The sequence below is a fragment of the Scyliorhinus torazame genome, chromosome 30 (genome assembly GCF_047496885.1).
Source record: "Scyliorhinus torazame isolate Kashiwa2021f chromosome 30, sScyTor2.1, whole genome shotgun sequence".
Taxonomy (NCBI): domain Eukaryota; kingdom Metazoa; phylum Chordata; class Chondrichthyes; order Carcharhiniformes; family Scyliorhinidae; genus Scyliorhinus; species Scyliorhinus torazame.
The window spans coordinates 20,173,786-20,193,587 of NC_092736.1; the positions used below are offsets into that span (position 1 = coordinate 20,173,786).

General features: G+C 46.0%; 1 protein-coding gene across 9 annotated transcripts in view; it reads right to left on the reverse strand.

Annotated features, from left to right (window-relative positions):
• Positions 1–12,060, reverse strand: part of LOC140404410 (CD276 antigen-like) — a 370,294-nt gene extending 358,234 nt beyond the window's left edge. For 2 of the 9 annotated variants that reach the window (XM_072492914.1, XM_072492906.1), the window contains exon 1: positions 11,736–12,056. The gene's annotated coding sequence lies outside the window, so the exon portion shown is untranslated. Of the gene's footprint in view, positions 1–11,735 lie in introns of all 9 variants that reach the window. The other 7 variants (XM_072492911.1, XM_072492910.1, XM_072492909.1 and 4 more) reach the window with 5 other exon arrangements.
• Between the last annotated feature and the right edge of the window lie 7,742 nt (positions 12,061–19,802).

The following is a 19,802-nucleotide window of genomic DNA, read 5'->3' on the forward strand; positions in this document are numbered from 1 at the left end:
CCGTGCTTAACCACTGCGCCACCATGCCACCCTGGGGGCATCAAAACTCAGGGCCTAATGTCTGTAGTTCAACCTTTGGATGCGTGCCTCAACAAGCCTTTCAAGGATCATGCCCCGACAAATGGAATGGGAGGATTAGAGAATAGAAACCTTCACAAGAGAGGAGAAATATGCACATTGCCTCATCAACTTGTGGGGTGTTATTAGTACACCAAGTGCTGTCAACTCATTCACAAAATCAGGAACAGCCAATTCAATGGAGAGGAAGATGATTAGTTGCGGAGGAAGGATTACGGAGAACAAAAGCACAACATCTGATCCAAAATTGGATCCTTACAATAATGCCAAGAGTCGAAAAAAATGGCGCTGAACATTGTGCAGTCATCCGTGAACATCCCCACTTCTGAGCTTATATTGAAGAGACGGTCATCGGTGAAGCAGCTGAAGAAGGTTGGGTTGAGGACACTACCCTGAGGAACTCTTGCAGTGATGTCCGGGGGCTGAGATGATTGACCTACAACCGCCACAGCCACCTTCCTTTATGCTAGTTATGATGCCAAACAGTGGAAAGTTTCCCCCGATTCCCATTGACTCCAGTTTAGCCAGTACCACACATGGTCAAAAGCTACCTTGGTGTCAAGGACAGTCACTCTCATCTGACCTCCGTTTTGTCCATGTTTGAACCAAGGCTGTAATGAGATTAGGAGCTGACCGACCCTGGCAGAACCCAAACTGAGTGCAGTGAGGTGGTTATTGCTGAGTAAGTGTCACTTGATAGCACTGTTGATGATGCCTTCTATCACTGATGATATAGAGAGTACATTGACGTGGCGGTAATTGGCCAGGTTATATTTATCAACCTTTTTGTGGACAGGACATACCTGGGCATTGTTCCACATTGCCGGGTAGATGCCATTGTAGCTGTACTGGAACACTTTCTTCAGAACAAAGTATTTGGCTAATCTAATTTTCCCCACACTGCCAATTTGTTCTCCCTCCTGAAGCCAAATAATTAATGAATTCATTAATTTATGCACTTTGCAAATCTCTGCAATGAAAGGCTCGATAAAACTTATCCTTCAAAAAACATATAGGACCTTTGTTGGATATAGTTCAGACAGTTTGGTTCTTAATCGGATAGGAATTTTGAAGAGGTTGTGGGAGTCTATTTTAACTTTCCCAGATTATCACCGGCCTCATTGATAATCTTTACCAAGTAGTAGAGTCACTTGGCTGAGTTGCTGCAAGGGGATTCACCAAGAGGCAATGGAAACCTTCCCTGTTTCCAGGCAAAGTACTCATACAGCATCCAAAACTGGATTACCATTTCTGGTGGAGATAAAGGGACATAATGGCTGTTTCATCTCTAGAGATGCTGCGAGTGATGCCAGCTGAAAGGCTGTTCCAGTGCCTGCCTGTGTGTGTGTGTTCTGGGAGACCAAGTGCTGGAAGTTGACTGAAAGAAAAAGCTGGAAAGCACACACAGTGCACCTGCAAAATAGATATTCTTGCAGGGATATCTTGTATCTCTTATTCTACCACTGGGTGGCAAACGTGGAGAGAGTGAGGGGGTGGGTAAGGGAGTCGGAGGCAGACTGGGTCCCAATGGAGGAGGTCTCCTGCACATCAACGTCCCTCCATGTTCCATTTCCTTAGTGGGGTCACTCCCACCGGGCTCCTGGAGTATGTGTGTGGGGGTGGGGCGGGGGCGGGAGTGATGTGCTGCTGCTTGGAGGGACGTTGGTGTGCAGGAGACCTCCTCCATTGGGACCCAGTCTGCCTCAGACTCCCTTACCCACCCCCACACACAGACTCCAGGAGCCCGGAAGGAGTGAGCACACTAAGGACATGGAACCAGTTCAGGCGCCATTTCAAGCTTGGCGAGATGTCCATTGAGGCCCCCATCTGCAACCACCACAGGTTCACACCAGCGAGGACAGACACCACATTTGGGACATGGAGGGTGGACAGAGGGACACTGAGAGTGAAGGACATGTACGTGGATGATAGACTGGAGACCCTGGGGGAGCTCAGAGCGGCTCCTGAAATGAACAAGCTCAGGTGCCTGCACCCGCGCGACTTTCTGCACAAGGAGACGGGAACGTTCCCCCTGAGACCCGCCCACACATTTCTGGACGCAATGGTACGGCTGGACTGGTTAGGGGATGACAATGTGGCGAGATCTACGGACGACTCAGAGAAAAGCTCAGGACCCCATCGGACAAGACCAGACGGAAATGGGAGGAGGAGTTGGCCATGGGGATAAGGGGAGTACTCTGGATCGAGGCGCTGCACAGGATTAACTCCACCTCCTCTTGCACCAGGCTAAGCCTGATGCAGCTCAAGGTGGTGCACAGAGCACACCTTACTAAGGCATGCATGAGCGGGTTCTTCCTGGAGGTGGAGGACAAATGCGAGTGGTGTCAGGGGGCTGGCCAACCACACCCACATGTTCTGGTGATGCTCCAGAGCTCTAGACAGGGAAGGAGACGGATGCCCTGGCCTTTGCCTCACTGATGGTCAGACGGAGACTTCTGCTAGGCTGGCAGTCGGCAACACCACCCAGGGTCTCAGAATGCCTCTCAGTCCGGGCAGAGTCCCTGAAACTGGAAAAAATAAAATTCTCGATAAGGGGGGGGGGGGCTGTGGGGAAATTCAACGACATGTGAAAGAAGTTCACAAACATCTTCGCGGACCTGTTCGCAATCAGCAACTAACTGGAGGGGGGAGCGAGGTGGGGGGCAGCAGGTAGGAAAGGAGGGCGGGAGAGGGAGGGTGAAGGATAGGAAGGGGGACAGGGAGTATTGCCTGGATGAAAGGGAACTCACGTACAAAAGAGAAACGGGGTGAAAGATCCCTCCCACACATGGTGAACTGGGGGAGGGGGGGACCATCCTAACCTCCCCCGAGAACTAAAGGGGTAACAAGACTCCCAGGACTCCCCCGACACTCCCACCCCCACCCCAGCAAAATGAAAGCAATCGTAAATAACGTAGAGCCCTGGCAGTAACTGTAAATACGTATGTAAGGATGTGTATAATTCTAATAATTAAACGTTAAAAGTCCGAATAGGAACACCTTAAAAAAACCTGTATAATACACACTGATGTAAATAAGGGAGGCAACGATAGTCCTGCGACTACTGTCACTGACGTGGTGAGTGTTTGAGACCTGTGTTGGCCTTGTTATCATTGTGGTTACCATTATTGTTTTTATATTGTTCTGAAAAGTTTTGATATTAAATGCAAATTTCCAACAAAAATATTTTCAAAAAAAGATGAATTGAGGGGTCACAACATCAGGTGGCAGCCACTCGGAGTGCACGTAACCAAGCAAAATCCACCAGGAAGGCTCGGAATGTCACTCTATGTACCAATTGTTCCGCCACTGCGCAGTTTCAGGTCTGCCGCCCGATTAGTGGCATTGCCCAGTTTATACCAGTCGGCAGCTCCATCGTATAGTACTGGGTGTTGAGATTTTGAAAGAATATTGCCTCATTTACTTCCCAATGGCAACACTGCGGATCAAGATGCAGCAGTTTGGAAAAGAAATGCCTGCTGAACTCCAAGGGTGGCACGGTAGCACAGTGGTTAGCATTGTTGCTTCACAGCGCCAGGGTCCCAGGTTCGATCCCCGGCCTTGGGTCACTGTCTGTGCGGAGTCTGCATGTCCTCCCCGTGTCTGCGTGGGTTTCCTCCGGGTGCTCCGGATTCCTCCCAAAAGACGTGCTGTTAGGTGAATTGGACATTCTGAATTCTCCCTCAGTGTACCCGAACAGGCGCCGGAATGTGGCGACAAGGGGATTTTCATAGTAACTTCATTGCAGTGTGAATGCATGCCTACTTGTGACACTAATAAAGATTATTTTTTAAAAAAACATTCTTTTAGTATTGAAACGTTTTGAAATTATAATCCACTATGAAATTAAAGAAATAAAATAAAGTAGCATTTGTAGAAATAATAATAATCTTTATTATTGTCGCAAGTAGGCTTCCATTAATACTGCAATAATAATAATAAACGTTTTATTGTCACAAGTATGAAGTTACTGTGAAAAGCCCCTAGTCGCCACATTCCGGCGCCTGTTCGGGAAAGCTGGTACGGGAATTAAACCTACCCTGCTGGCCGTGTTCTGCATCACAAAGCAGCTGTCTAGCCCACTGAGCTAAACCAGCAATGAAGTTACTGTGAAAATCATCTAGTCGCCACATTCTGATACACAGAGGGGGAATTCAGAAGTCCAAATTTCCTAACAGCACTCTTTTGGGACTTGTGGGAGGAAACCGGAGCACCCGGAGGAAACCCACGCAGACACGGTGGGAACGTGCAGACTCCACACAGACATGACCCAAGCCGGGAATCGAACCTGGGACGCTGGTGCTGTGAAGCGACAGTGCTAACCCCTGTGCTACCGTGCTGCCTTTCTGCAATGATAATACCCTTCTGCAATCAGACCTTAATTAAGTTAATTTAATTCAAATTTTTCATGCTTGCCTCCAAAGGGCCTCGGCCTCCCAGTCGGTGTGGCCTTCTCCAGCCCTGCAAGCCTTTGAGAACTTTGCAATCCTCCAATTCTGGTCTGCTGCGCACACCTGATGTTATTCATATCATGATCTATGCTCATAAATTCCTTCCCTAAAACTTTCCACCTTCCTACTTCTCCCTCCATTAAGATGCTTCTAAAATACTAACGCTGAACAAGTTTGCAGTCACCTTCAGTGGCTCGCGATCAAAATAATGTCACAAATGTATTTTATTGATATCGCGCTCATTTAGCACCGAGACATTTGAGTCCATCAAAAGCGCTTTGTAAATGTACGTACAGTAAACTCTCAATGGGTCAAATCCCAATGGTGCTGCCTTCAAATTCAAGTTAAGCAAAGCTCTGTGATAACCGAGTAGGCCCAAACTGCCACATGAATGCATCTCCATTTAGGCAGCTATGTCGACAAACGTTTACTGTACGAATTTGCTTTTCAGATTCACATACTGAATGAAAACACACAGTGACAGAGCGGTAAAAATTATTCATTCCATTGGTTCATAGTTTACATTGTATCGGCCTCGAGAAAGGTCGGGATTTGGCATGCGTTAGGATACCGGACCAGACCCCAACTTGTGCTAGCATATCGGATATATCGGACAAGAACCCCAAACAAACTTTCTATTTGTAATACTGTGAGGAAAAGATACTTCTCCTCAGGAGTAATGACTCTATCCAATGGCACCTATTATGTTAAAACAATCTTGAATTTAAACACAGGATGAACCATATTATCAAAGAAGATAGCTTCACAATTATCATTTAAGCAGTTCATAAATAAAAGGAAAAACTCTATCTTGCTATCTACACCTGCCACTAATTCCAATTAAGCAACCCAATACAGTTCAAATGTCACTTATAAATAAAGTTAACAAAACAGGCTATATGCTTATCTGTGCAGCCCTTTGGAGAGAGAGACCCTTTTCAGGAACAACCTGAAAATCCTTCTGTCTCGTCGGATTCTTCTTCTCAACCTAACAGAATTTGGCAAAACTGTAAACTACAGACAGACTTAGCTCTTCCCATTAATTACATCATCTGTGTTCAAGATGTCCCATCACCTGCTGAGCTAGGGCTAAATACAATCCCTTATAAATTATCTACTCTCCAAGGAATTTGAGCAATCAAAATAATATCACATTAACCATTTCCCTAATGGTTAGAAACAATGGTGGCCACACTTTTACAACACCTTAATTACAGCTTTAGTAGACACACTGCCTGTATGTATTTTAAACCAGGGCTTTTAATAACATTACTGCACTAGATATAAAATAAAATATCTATAACAATTTCTTACATTCATCACACTGGAGAAACTCTGCTTAGCTGTTTTCAGACGTGGGCAATACAGACGACCACATCGCAAATCCAGTCAAATGTGTTTTCGGTCTTGTGCTGCAGTGTAAAACACAGGGGCAGCTCTGCAGCCTTCATGCCAGGGAAACAGGTGGGAGAGTGAGTGGGCATTCATTGGAATCTTCAGTGTTATCGGCCAAATAATATGACATCATCTCCAATTCTGTTGTGAAATGATGTGGATCCACCTTTATGCGACCATATCTTAGTCGACTGTTAATCGCTACACACCTCGAGACAGGATGTGATGCATTGGTCTCACAACCTGCAGTCAGTCAACAAGCAACAAGGTAGAGATCGGGTGTCCTAGCTTCCCAGTGAACATTATCTGTATACTGTCTTATCTTTAAGAACCTACATTATTGTTTGAGAAATCCTTGCATATGAGTGGTACATTTGCATTGAATTGTAAAGAATACAACATGGTGGCAGTGATGGGTCACGAAGGTTTGACGGAGCAGAGTACAAGCCTCATTCCTTCAGGTGCAGCGGAAGAAAACAAATGGCGCGAAGGCGAAACAATCATCAAGCCTCACCCTGTGACTAAGTGATTCTAGGTTTGTAGGGACAGCTTTGTCGGAATTTGACACCCACCATACCTCCGTTCTGGGATCACATCTCAATTCAGCCAGCAGGCATCGAGTCCCCAGCAAGATTGCTCGAATTTGGGAGACCTTGAGTAGTAAAAGTCTAATTGTTGCAAAGTTCAAACAGAAATACAAATTAAGCAGCAGGCCTCAGGCAGGAGAATTCATTGCTGTTGAAGCTCAATGCTGCCTTGGGCTAAAAGGAAAAAGTTAGTCTATCAGCTAATTTTCAAGTAGAAGGTTATGAAAAAAAGTATTTTTACTGTTTCACTTACTCTTTGAAGCAGGCAGCTCCATTTCACAGCAAAATTACTGTCCCATGAGCAGAGCTTAGAAAGAAGAAACAGAGCTCAACAGCGCCACCATTGTAGGTTAGCAACTAACTTATGACTAGCTGAGGCAATTGCGACCACAAAAGGTGCTGTAACAGAGCTCAATTAACTCCAGCAAACTGGAAGAAACATGCAAAGCTCCAGAAAGGGAAGTCTAATACTTTTGCCCCCAAGAGTTTATCCATTTCCCAAGCTACGTATAGCAATGTAGAACGCAAAACCTGGATTGGGATTCAGCATCCAGTGTTTCCACACTTACTTGTTTGGGAAGAGGTTTGTCATGAAAACTAACCACATATCAGGTGAAATGATCCTGTACTACAGCAAATATGGAAGATAGTGACTGGTCGATGGCCAGAGTTCATTCGGGACATTCCAGAGGCTATAAAACTATCTTGGTCCTAGAGAGTGTCTCAAGGAGTTATCTTTATGAGAAAGCAAGTTGCCATCCTAGTGTCCACTTAATCCTCCAACAGTTGCCCTAGACACACTTGAGAATCGACTGAACCAGATGATTGGCCAGAGACGCAGTTTCTTGGCCATGAGTCTACCCAAGACATCAAAAAGGTCAGGAGGGAATGTGAGGAGCGTTGAACCTCCAAAAAGAACCATTACTGCCTCACGAGATACCCAGACATTCATGGACTAGAGTCACAACTGTTATAGGCCAGGCTTTAGAGAACACCAAAGTACATCATGGAGTTCACCTGACCCACAACTTCTAATAGATTTTGGTTATGGGAAGCACAAGGCCCACTTTGCAGGTGTGATGAAACAGAGATCTAAAGTATTTTTAAAACAAAACAATGTTTATTCTATGAATCCAGTTAACATTTTATGAACCCACAGTAAACATCTTACCGACTACCAACACTGATAACCCCCCCCAAAAAAGATACAATACTCTATAGGTAACCCTTAATAATTTTCCTAACAACATCCAGAAGCCAAAACACTTTTTTAACAAAGACAGAAGGTTTGAATTCTCTACAGAGAACAGTTATCACTTTTAAATTATCAAGTGATCTAAACACCTTGTTTAACATACAGAGAGAGGGACCAGTATACATCTGCTTGGTTTGAATGCAGCTCTCCAATTGAAAGTGAAACTAAAACACACAGCCAAAAAGAGCTTCCAACTCAAAACGAAAGTAAAAAGCAGAATCACATTCCAGCTCCACCGACACAATGACATCAATGCAGTCATTTGATAAAACACACTTGTCTTAAAGGGTCTCTCACATGACACAACTGACCTCTTTCGCATACATGCAGATGATTTCTTCACTGTAACAGATGACCCCTCCAAATTTCCTATTACCCAACACGACACATCTAGTGCAACATTTGCAGATACGTTAAGTTCGATCTTCAGTCTGTTCGGGGCACCACAAAATGTTGTTTCTGGCAATGTGCTGTCATACAGTGATAATCCTTTACGTGTGAGACGTGGGGATCAGCGATAGCACTTCATTCTCACATTATCCTGATTCAATGAAACAGCAGAAGACAAGGTTTGAACTGCAAAATCCATAATCATTAAGCGCTTTCAACTAAAACGTGCTCCACACACGGCAATGTTGCATCTTAAAGTGGCACCACTTGGCGGGTCTCTTCCTTCACCTGCAGGATTCTTTTCAGCAGACAAACCTCCCCAGTCAACACTCACCGATATTCCCAAAGAATACATGGTGACTTGATCAAAAAATCAGGGGAAGATGAAAGATGCCCATGACAGGCATGCGGTTTATGAATTAGCCATCCTAAAGATCAGACAGAACGTTTGAGTACAACACCCACCCGATGGTACCTGTAGCCCAGCATAAGCCAGAACCAAAGTTGTATCAGGTATGAATGACAGTGTGATGAAACAGATGACAACTCAAAACAATACCACAACCAGAAACTCTGAATAATCCTATTGTGACTAGAATTGGGTGGCACGGTGGCACAGTTGTTAGCACTGCTGCCTCACAGCTTCAGGTTCAATTCTGGCCTCGGGGGACTGTCTGTGCGGAGTCTGCACGTTCTTCCCGTGTCTGCGTGGGTTTCCTCCGGGCGCTACGGTTTCCTCCCACAGTCCAAAGATGTGCAGGTTAGGTGGATTGGCCATGATAAATTTCCCTTTGTGTCCAAAAGGTTAGGTCAGGTTACTGGGTTACAGGGATAGGGTGGAGGCGTGGGCATAAGCTTAAGCAGGGTGCTCTTTCCAAGGGAGGGTGCAGACTCGATGGGCCAAATGGCCTCCTTCTGCACTGTAAATACTGTGATTCAATGAATACGGTCTAAAACACAACATAAACAAAGTACCCCTAAGTATGTTCAAGGTTGAGAGAGACAGATTTTTGATCAGTAAGGGAATTAAGGGTTAAGGGAATAAGGTGGGAAAGTAGAGGGTTATCATGTCAGATCAGTCATAATCTCATTGAATGTTGGAACAGACTTGATGGCTGAATGGCTGATTTCTATTCCCACGAAAAAAAACAGCATTTTGAAACCATGCACCAACCTCCACCAAAGATCAACGTAACAAAGTCTGGATGGATATGGAAATGACCGATACATTTCAGACACTTGTATATTTATTGCTCTGTGTGAGTTTATTGCTCTGTGTGAGTTTATTGCTCTGTGTGAGAACACATTCACACACAATGTTAATTTTCCTTTACTGCCATGCAAATAGTTTTGACGATTTAAGGATAAATCTTTAGTTTGGGGAAAAAAGGGGGTGTTGTGTTATGCTGTGCATTTACCTTTAAGTGGAGTATACAGGTGAGGACAGGAGAATTTATGATGGAGAACAGGGAAGTGGCAGAGAAACTAAACAGTTCCTTTGCATCTATCTACATGGAAGAAGATACAGAAAGTGTCCCAGGAAATAAGATTGGAATAGGTGTTTAATGGCCGGCGCAGACATGATGGGCTCCTTTCTGTGCTGTAAAGCGCTATGACTCAGTGACTTGTGAAACTGAGGGACTAAAATAAATAGTAATAGTACTTGAAAGTTTTTTTTAAATTTAAAGTGCCCAATTCATTTTTTTTCCAAGGGGCAATTTAGCGTAGCCAATTCACCTACCCTGCACAACTTTGGGTTGTGGGGGCGAGACTCACGCAGATACGGGGAGAATGTGCAAACTCCACACAGACAGTAACCCGGGGCCGGGATCGAACCCGGGTCCTCGGTGTGGTGAGGCAGCAGTGCTAACCACTGTGCCACCATGCCGCCTCACAAAAGTTAACTGTAGTGAAGGTTGGTAAACAAATTTGACTGAGGATTTCAGGAAGAGGACACAGCAGCGGAGTGCAAACTTTTTCTGACCCGGTTGGGGGGGGGGGGGGGGGGTGCAGGGGAGTTGGAGGATACGCCAAACTAGACGGCAACAATTTGTAAATTAAGTAATGTAAGACAAAAGCCTTTTTTTTCTTACTGTACAATAAATCAAAACAAACATCACTGTACATAATTTTGAAAATGCCAATAAAAAGATTTTTTTTGAAAAACATCCTGTGAATCTCCTCTGCATTCTCTCCAGTGCAATCACATCCTTCCTCTAATGTGGCGACCACAATTGCACACAGTACTCCACCTCAGCAAAGTTCTGTACAACTCCAACATGACCTCCCTGCTTTTGTAATCTATGCCTCGACTGATAACCATGATGTGGAGATGCCGGCGTTGGACTGGGGTGAGCACAGCAAGAAGTCTTACAACACCAGGTTAAAGTTCAACAGGTTTGTTTCGATATCACTAGCTTTCGGAGCGCTGCTCCTTCCTCAGGTGATTTAGTGATATCGAAACAAATCTGTTGGACTTTAATCTGGTGTTGTGAGACTTCTTACTCGACTGATAACGGCAACTGTTCCATGTACCTTTTTCACCGCCCTATTAACCTGCCCTTCTGCCTTCAGAGATCTATGGCCAAACAGGCCAAGGTTCTTCTGATCCTCAGAACCTCCCAGTGCCATGTCGTTCATTGAATACTTCCTTGTCAAATTACTCCTTCTAATGTGCATCACCTCACACTTTTCAAGGTTCAATTCCAACTGCAACTTACTTATCTGACGATCCCGTCTATATGTTCCTGTAACCCAAGATACTCAGCCTCGCTGTTTACCACCTGGTCAATCTTTGTGTCATCTGCAAACTTACTGATTCTATCTCCCCCCCCCCCCCCCCCCCACCCACACACACACACACAGAGTCATCTATGTCATTTATATTAATGATGAATAATAGGGGACCGAGAAATTAGCACTGTTGCTTCACAGCACCAGGGTCCCAGGTTCGATTCCCGGCCTTGGGTCACTGCCTGTGCGGAGTCTGCACGTTCTCCTCGTGCCTGCATGGGTTTCATCCGGGTGCTCCGGTTTCCTCCCACAAGTCCTGAAAGACGTGCTGTTAGGCGAATTGGGCATTCCAAATTCTTCCCTCTGTCTACCCGAACAGGCGCCGGAGTGTGGCGACTCGGGGATTTTCACAGTAACTTCATTGCAGTGTTAATGTAAGCCTACTTGTGACATTAATAAAGATTATTATTAGATCCCCGTGGTGCCACTGGACAATGGCTCCCAATCACTAAAGCAGACGCCTGTCATCACCCTCTGTCTCCTACAACGAAGGCAATTTTGAATTTACTATATCATTCAATATTTCTGGGGTAATGTTACTTTAAGAGTTTATTACTGTACACAGTTATGCAAGGGATTTTTCTGCTCCTAATCTATCCCCACATTTCTTCAGGGCTCCAGTTATTTTCCATTGGAGACACATCAAAACAAAACAAAACAGCTCTGACGAAGGCTCGTCCAAACTGGACACCCTTAGCCCTCTCTCCCACTGCACAGGTGCAGTCAGAACTGCTGAAACATCCGCAGTCATTTGCTTTTTACTTGCGAAGGGCAGATCTTACTCACCGGGCTGGCAGTCCAGAAGGAAAGGCAATCTCTCTCTGTTCCAGCTTCTCTCCCCCACTCCAACACACACACACCCCTCCACCAGAAGTTGCTGGGGGCTCGTTTCAACACGTTTAAGCTGCCTGCACTCACTCGTTCTTGGTGGAAAGGCAGAAAAAACCCCACTCACACACACACACAGATACAGACAGAGGGAGGGAGTGTGTGGGACCAGCAATGGGGGACTTGGTGGCAAACAGCGTGAATCAGTCAGCGTCTCAGGAAGTGGGATAGACTTCTCTTTGTCCGGCTGATGTCACCACATTGGACTAAACTGCTCTTTGCTGTTCATTGGCTGCTTTTAGGAGTAATAAATCTGGAGTCCCCTGAAAAGGACGAGAGGAGGGAGGGAGGGGATAGCAAGCACCTCCTCTTTGTGTCGTCTCCATATTTCAAACGTGCAGCTCACCCTGGCTTCTAACTGGGGAAAGGGACACATCCCCCCTGTGTTGCCTTTTTGTGCCATCCACCCTGTGTGCATAATGCCTGCCTGTGTTCTGGCGGGGAGGAGAGGGGGCTTAACTTTTACACGGATCCGCCTGTGCGATTTCAGTTGTAAGTTTCACCCCAGTTCTCTCTCTGCGCAGTGAGAGGAGCTTAGGTCATTTCACCCAGAGTAAAGGTTCACAGCGTCCGCCTTTTAATGGACAAAGAAAATCTCCCCCTCTGGCTGATTCATCTGCCAGGGGGACATTTTCACTGCTTCTAACATAAACCCGGTTCCATAGCAAATGGAAGTAGCTTTTCCCCACCGCTGTTTCTGTTAATACCACCCGCCCCCCACACACACATACACGACCTCCCAGAGGGGGGGGGACAGTTTACAGCCATTGAATCCCCCTGCAGTGCAGAAGGAGGCCATTCGGTCCATCGAGCCTTGCACCGACCCTCTGAAGGAGCACATGCCCTGCCCAGTTCGGACCGGTATTCTTATTTCCCTGTTTTGCTGGTTTTCCATCTTAAAAGTGTGCAAGGGGTCACTGTCTGCGCGGAGTCTGCACGTTCTCCCCATGTCTGCGTGGGTTTCCTCCGGGCGCTACGGTTTCCTCCCACAAGTCCCGAAAGACGTGCTTGTTAGGTGAATTGGACATTCTCAACACAGGCGCCGGAGTGTGGCGATTAGGGGCTTTTCATAGTAACTTCATTGCACTGTTAATCATAGATTATCATAGAATTTACAGTGCAGAAGGAGGCCATTCGGCCCATCGAGTCTGCACCGGTTCTTGGAAATAGCACCCTATCCAAGGTCAACATCTCCACCCTATCCCCATAACTCAGTAACCCCACCCAACACTAAGGGCAATTTTGGACACTAAGGGCAATTTATCATGGCCAATCCATCTAACCTGCACATCTGTGGACTGTTAATGTAAGCCGACTTGTGACAATAAAGATTATTATATTATAATTATATAAGACCAGTTCTGGGTTCGCTTACAATGTCTAATGTCTTGCACCAGAATAGCAAAGCAGTGCAAGGCAAGAGCGCTATTTTTGTATCGCAGATGTAGGAACAGCAGGCGGAGGTCATCAAAGCCCTCCAGTCTGTACCTCCCCCGCTGCCAATCTATGACCAAACTTTGACCAGGATTTCAGACCTTTGGTCCACAAACGTTGCCAACCGCCAATTCGAAATTAACAATTGCTCTGGCATCGGTTGTCATTTGCATCACGGCTCAGAGGTTCCCCTGCATGCCACGCACCATCCCGACTTGGAAATGTATCGCTGTTCCTTCACTGTCACTGGGTCAATATCGTGGAACTCCCTCCCCTAACAGCACTGTGGGTGTACCTACAATGTGTACCTACACCACAGGGACTGTAGCGGTTCAGAATGGTGGCTCAAAACTTCCTCCTCGAGGGCAATTAGGGATAGGCAATAGCTGCTGGCCTGGCCTGCGATGCCAATATCTCAGGAATAAATTGTTAAAACTGACTATTGAGAGTGTCGAGCAGTTGAACATTTCCATTTCACACACAAAAGTGTCAAAAGGAAATTACTCCCAGGTCAGGTCATGATATATATATTATGGGTGTAGGCAACAGCAGTGGCACAGTGGTTAGCACTGCTGCCTCAACCGGGTTCGATTCCAACCTCAGGTGACTGTGTGGAGTTTTCCCATTCTCCCTGGGTCTGCGTGGGTTTCCTCCCGGTTCTCGGGTTTCTTCCCACAGTCCACAAATGTGCAGATTAGGTGGGTTGGCCACACTTAATTGCCCCTCGGTGGGATTACGGGGATAGGTTGGGGGATTGGGCCTAGTTAGGGTGCATATTGGAGGGTTGGTGCAGACTTGATGGGCTTAATGGCCTCCTTCTGCAGTGTAGGGATTCTATGAATGTTACATGTTTTGATAAGATCACCTCTCTCTCTTCAAAGCGAGTATAGGCCCAGTCTGTTCAACCTTTCCTCATCAGGCAACACCTTCACCCCACGATTCAGTCTCATGAGCCTTGAGCTGGATTCTCTGCTGCCCGCCGCCAGACTTTTAATAATAATAATCCTTATTAGTGCCACAAGTAGGATTACATTAACACTGCCATAAAGTCATTGTGAAAATATCCTAATCGCCACACTCCGCCACCTGTTCGAGTACACGGAGGGAGAATTCAGAATGTCCAATTCACCTAACAAGCACGGATTTCAGGACTTGTGGGAGGAAACCGGAGCACCCGGAGGAAACCCACGCAGACATGGGGAGAACGGGCAGACTCCGCACAGACTGTGACCCAAGCCAGGAATTGAACCCGAGTCCCTGCCGCTGTGAAGCAACAGTGCTAACCACTGTGCTATCATGACTCCCCCTCTGTCGAGGGAACATTATCCCACAAGGAACGTTTATCAATGTAACATTAAGCGGCACGGTGACAGCAATGACATCATACTCCCATGTTTTAATCTGTGCCCTCAACTCATCTGCCTTGTTCGTCAGACTCCTTGCATTAAAATAACCACCATCCAATCTTTCCAAAGTCCAAACCAGTATATCTGTGTTCCTGCCGATCACGGGCATCCCCAATGTCTGGCAGGACGGAACTCAGACGCGTATACAGCAGATGATCCATTAACAACTCCGAGGACACCATCCCGGTCGTGGCTGCGGTGTGATCCGGTAATAGAAAAGGAAATGGGCCAGTCCGGTCTCTGGGGAACTGGAGGTCTGTTTTCGCATTCCCAGCTTAAATGTCTGTACCGCCTATTCGACCAATCCATTACACAATGGGTGGTAAGGTGCAGTCTGCATTTGGTGGACCCCGATTAGCTTCAGAATATCAGCAAATTCCGCACTCGTGAAAGCTGTGCTGTTGTCCGACACTAACACCTCGGGAAACCTGTGGCTGAACTTTTGTCGCAGCTTCTCAGCAGTGGTTCACGACGTCATCGTGCACATGGAATGGACATCTATCCACCTCAAATGGGCGTCCACGATACGTAAATATATGGCCAACCTCATCCTCGTCGCCAATGTAAAGTTCTAGGTGAATAACCACACGGGTGCGATGACTGTAAGAAAACTCAATAATTATTTAACCGGCTATAACCACAACTTCTACTCCCCAGAAGGGTCTCCCGTGCCCGGCCCACACTTGGACCGGGGTATTTATGTCCCATGAGACCCTTGGCTTAAGGGTGTGGCTCCGCCCCCTCATCTGGGGAGATCATATTCAGGTGCGGCCACAGTGACGCTGATGTTGCTGACCACCTCCGGTCGGATTATAACAAACCATAACTCTGTCTGTCAAAGGCCTATCCAACTCTTGAATCATTCAAAGACCAAGCATTCAACAAACAAATGACCCTCTGTGAGAGAAAAAAAAATCACCCCCCTCGGTCGTAAATGGTAGACCTCTTATGCTTAAATTAATTCACCTAGTTTCAGTCTCGCCACGAGAGAAACATCCACAGTGTATCGACCCTCTCCAGGTTCCCTCAAGATTTGATATGTTTCAATAAGGTCACCTCTCATTCTTCTGAACGGCAATGGGTTCAGGCATAACCTGTTCAACCTTTCTTCATCCCGGGAATCGAACCTTCTCCGAAAGCAGGTTCTTTTTAAATTAAGAGGCCAAAGCGATACCCAGTACTCCAGGTATGGTCACACCAATGTCCTGTCCAGCTGCAGTAAACCTTTCCTACTTATACATTCAATTTCTCTTGCAATAAATTATGGGATATATTCACAAAGTGAAACATTACAAGTGTCTAGCCTCTAACCCTCATCACTACCCCGTGTCAAGAAGTGATTTATAATAATAATCATCTTTATTATTGTCACAAGTAGGCTTACATTAACACTGCAACAAAGTTACTGTGAAAAGCCCCTAGTCGCCACACTCTGGCGCCTGTTCGGGTACACGGAGGGAAAATTCAGAATGTCCAATTCACCTCAGAAGCCCATCTTCCGGGAGTTGTGGGAGGAAACCGGAGCACCCGGAGGAAACCCACGCAGACAACGTGCAGACTCCACACAGACAGTGACCCAAGCTGGGAATTGAACCTGGGATCCTGACACTGTGAAGCAACAGTGCTAACCACTGTGCTACCGTGCCGCCCTATTGAAGTGTTCAAATACTGAATTCCCTCCACCTGTTTATCCTTACCCTTAATTTAGACAATTGAAACTCAGGGTTAAATTACTACGTGAAACTGTGGAAAAGATCATTCTTAAAGTTGGCTGATGCATCGCTCCCCAAAGACATTTCACACCCATGTATGGGACAACCAGCTCAATAAACTCAAAATAGCTGTAATTAATGTTTGTCTTGTGGAAACACCTGGACGGTTTTTGTCTCTCCACCTATCATTCTGGCTCTCTTCCCGGATGTTAGCGAGGTCGAGCGCCATCTCAAGTTCATGGCTGTGCTTATCTTTTTTTAGTTGTCAACTAAGATTGGCCACAGCCGGGTTCATCCTTTCGAATAGGCCAACAAAGCAGCTTTGGCCATGCTCCTGAAGATAATTCATTGGATGGGAAGCACTTTGGGACATCAGAGGAAATGGATGGCACTGCTCAAGAAAATGGTTGATGCCTGACCCGAGCATAACTGAAATGTTTATTCAGGAAGGTACCAAACACATCGCGAGGCTTCAGCAGAAACACGCAGAAGTAATGTCGCTGTTTCGGAGATGCCGCTAAAGCTCCCAATAACTCATCCACCCAATCGTCCAATCACCTCCTGCTCTGTGTGTGTCAGGACCTGCAGATCACACATTAGACTTATCAGAACCCATTGAACTGGAGTGGGAGCAAGTCACCCTTGGTCCCAAAAGATTAGAAACTTAGAAGATAGAAGCGGAGTGGCTATTCGGCCCTTCGAGCCTGCTCCACCATTCATTATTACAATGGCTGATCATCAAGTTCAATACCCTGATCCCACCTTCCCCCCATATCCCTTTATCCCCAAGAGCTATATCTAATTCAATCTTGAAATGACACCACGTTTTGGCCTCAACTACTTTCTGTGGTAGCAAATTCAACAGATACACCACTCACTGGGTGAAGAAATTTCTCCTCACCTCAGTAAGGTTTACCCCTTATCCTCAAACTATGACCCCAAGTTCTGGTCTTCGCCACCATCGGGAATATTCTTTCTGAATCTACCCTGTCTAACCATGTTAAAACTTTGTAAGTTTCTATGAGATCCCCCTCGCTCTTCTAAACTCCAATGAATATAATCCTAACCGACTTAGTCTCTCCTTATATGACAGTCCCGCCATCCCAGGAATCAGCCTGGTGAACCTTCGCTGCACTCCCTCCATAGCAAGAACATCCTTCCTCGGATAAGGACACCATAACAACACGCTGCCTAAGAAGAGAAGATTATCCAGGCATATATGGATATGAGTGTCCAATAAGGAAGGCACATTCTGCTCTTAAAGAGTGCCACCATATTGGTGATGGGGAAAAGGAACATCCCAAGACCATGCCTGAAACAGGAGTTAGATTGCATAAGAAAAAAAGGCCCTTAAACCTGCTTGAATCTCTCATTGTAAAGTTAGTCTGCCTTCCAGCTATGATTATTCGCCAAGATCTATTCGACTGGCAGGCAAAGGGGCTACTTGGTTGATTCTTGATCCTAATATCCCCATGTACTTACTCGTGATCCCAATTTGATTGGCTGAGGGCAGGCTCTCTTTTCAAGATCACCATCGACAGCTGTCTCGTGTGAACTGAGTCAGGCTGTGGGTTGGCCACTCACTCTGGAAAACAGCACCGGGATCGTCACATTCCCAGCTGAAATAGGAATTGCTGAATTATCCCAGTAACCTCAAGCAATGCATCATCAGCTATTAAGAACATAAGAATTAGGAGCAGGAGTAGGCCATCTGGCCCCTCGAGCCTGGTCCGCCATTCAATGAGATCATGGCTGATCTTTTGTGGACTCAGCTCCACTTTCCGGCCCGAACACCATAACCCTTAATCTCTTTATTCTTCAAAAGTCTATCTATCTTTATCTTAAAAACATTTAATGAAGGAGCCTCTACTGCTTCACTGGGCAAGGAATTCCATAGATTCACAACCCTTTGGGTGAAGAAGTTCCTCCTAAACTCAGTCCTAAATCTACTTCCCCTTATTTTGAGGCTATGCCCCCTAGTTCTGCTTTCACCCGCCAGTGGAAACAACCTGCCCGCATCTATCCTATCTATTCCCTTCATAATTTTATATGTTTCTATAAGATCCCCCCTCATCCTTCTAAATTCCAACGAGTACAGTCCCAGTCTACTCAACCTCTCCTCGTAATCCAACCCCTACAGCTCTGGGATTCACCTAGTGAATCTCCTCTGCACACCCTCCAGTGCCAGTACGTCATTTCTCAGGTAAGGAGACCAAAACTGAACACAATACTCCAGGTGTGACCTCACTAACACCTTATACAATTGCAGCATAACCTCCTGTTGCTAACTTTTGCCTTAGTTTAATTGCTCTGTTTTATTACCTTTGCTCTTGAGTCACCAGGTATCTTTCTGATACCGCCACGTGGTTCAAGTCCGAGTAATGATCAATAATCCAATACACCGCTCAGTAAGATTTAAATCAAAGCACATTTATTATACACAGTAATCACTACTCATGTACAAATTCTACGTCTAAGCTACTTCTACGACTAACAGGCCAATACTTAACTTGGAACTGGCCCACCAGGTCAGGGAAACGAATGGCCTTTCGTTCGGGTTCTGAGCCTGCGGGATTCGAAGTTGGCACAGATTGGTAGCTAGGAGCGCTTATCTCGTAGAGAGCATTGAAGTAAGACTTACTGGATATCAGCGGTGGCTGGACCGGTCACTGTCAAGGGTTGGTTCGAGTTGCTGAGTGACCCGGTCAAGAAGAACAATTTGAACTTGGGCTTGATTCTTATAGTCCCCAGGAGTTTCCCGCCTTTCGGGGCGGACCCTGTACCTGGTTCCAAGTGATTGGACTTTGTCCCAATCACTTGGTTCGATTTTCTCCAATGATGGAGAGGTTTCCTGATCGATGGGCATTCCTGAGGTGGTCATTCACCTCCCATTGTGTAGGCTTCTGCTGGCACCAAAGAGTCTGGTTTGGCTTTATGTGTCTAAATGTTGCTCATTGTTCCCGGGGATTGCTCATTAGTATGCAGATGGCTGGTGTTTTGTTATGCTGATGGTTGCCGGTATCGATCTTGTCTGGCCTTTACAGAGGTAAATACACATTCAACCTGCAGCTGCTCGTTTGTGTCCTGTTGGCTGACTTTCCCATCAGCCTTTGCCGTTCGCCATTTTAAATCGGGAGTTAGCCATTCTAAATCGGGAGTTAGCCATTTTAACTGGCTACACGCCCTCCTTGTGATCCTAACGCGAAGCATGAAGGATCACATAACTATGTTGCTTTCCATTCCCTGACCTGGGGGGTTACTTCCTTCATGGCCTCTGCACTGACTATAGCTATGCAAAAGATTTTTAACTAACAATTCTAAGGGCACTATGTCAAACAGGGACATGCATTACAAAACAATAAACTGGGAACCTCTAACTACTCTTAATACACTACACTCACTTAAACATTTCA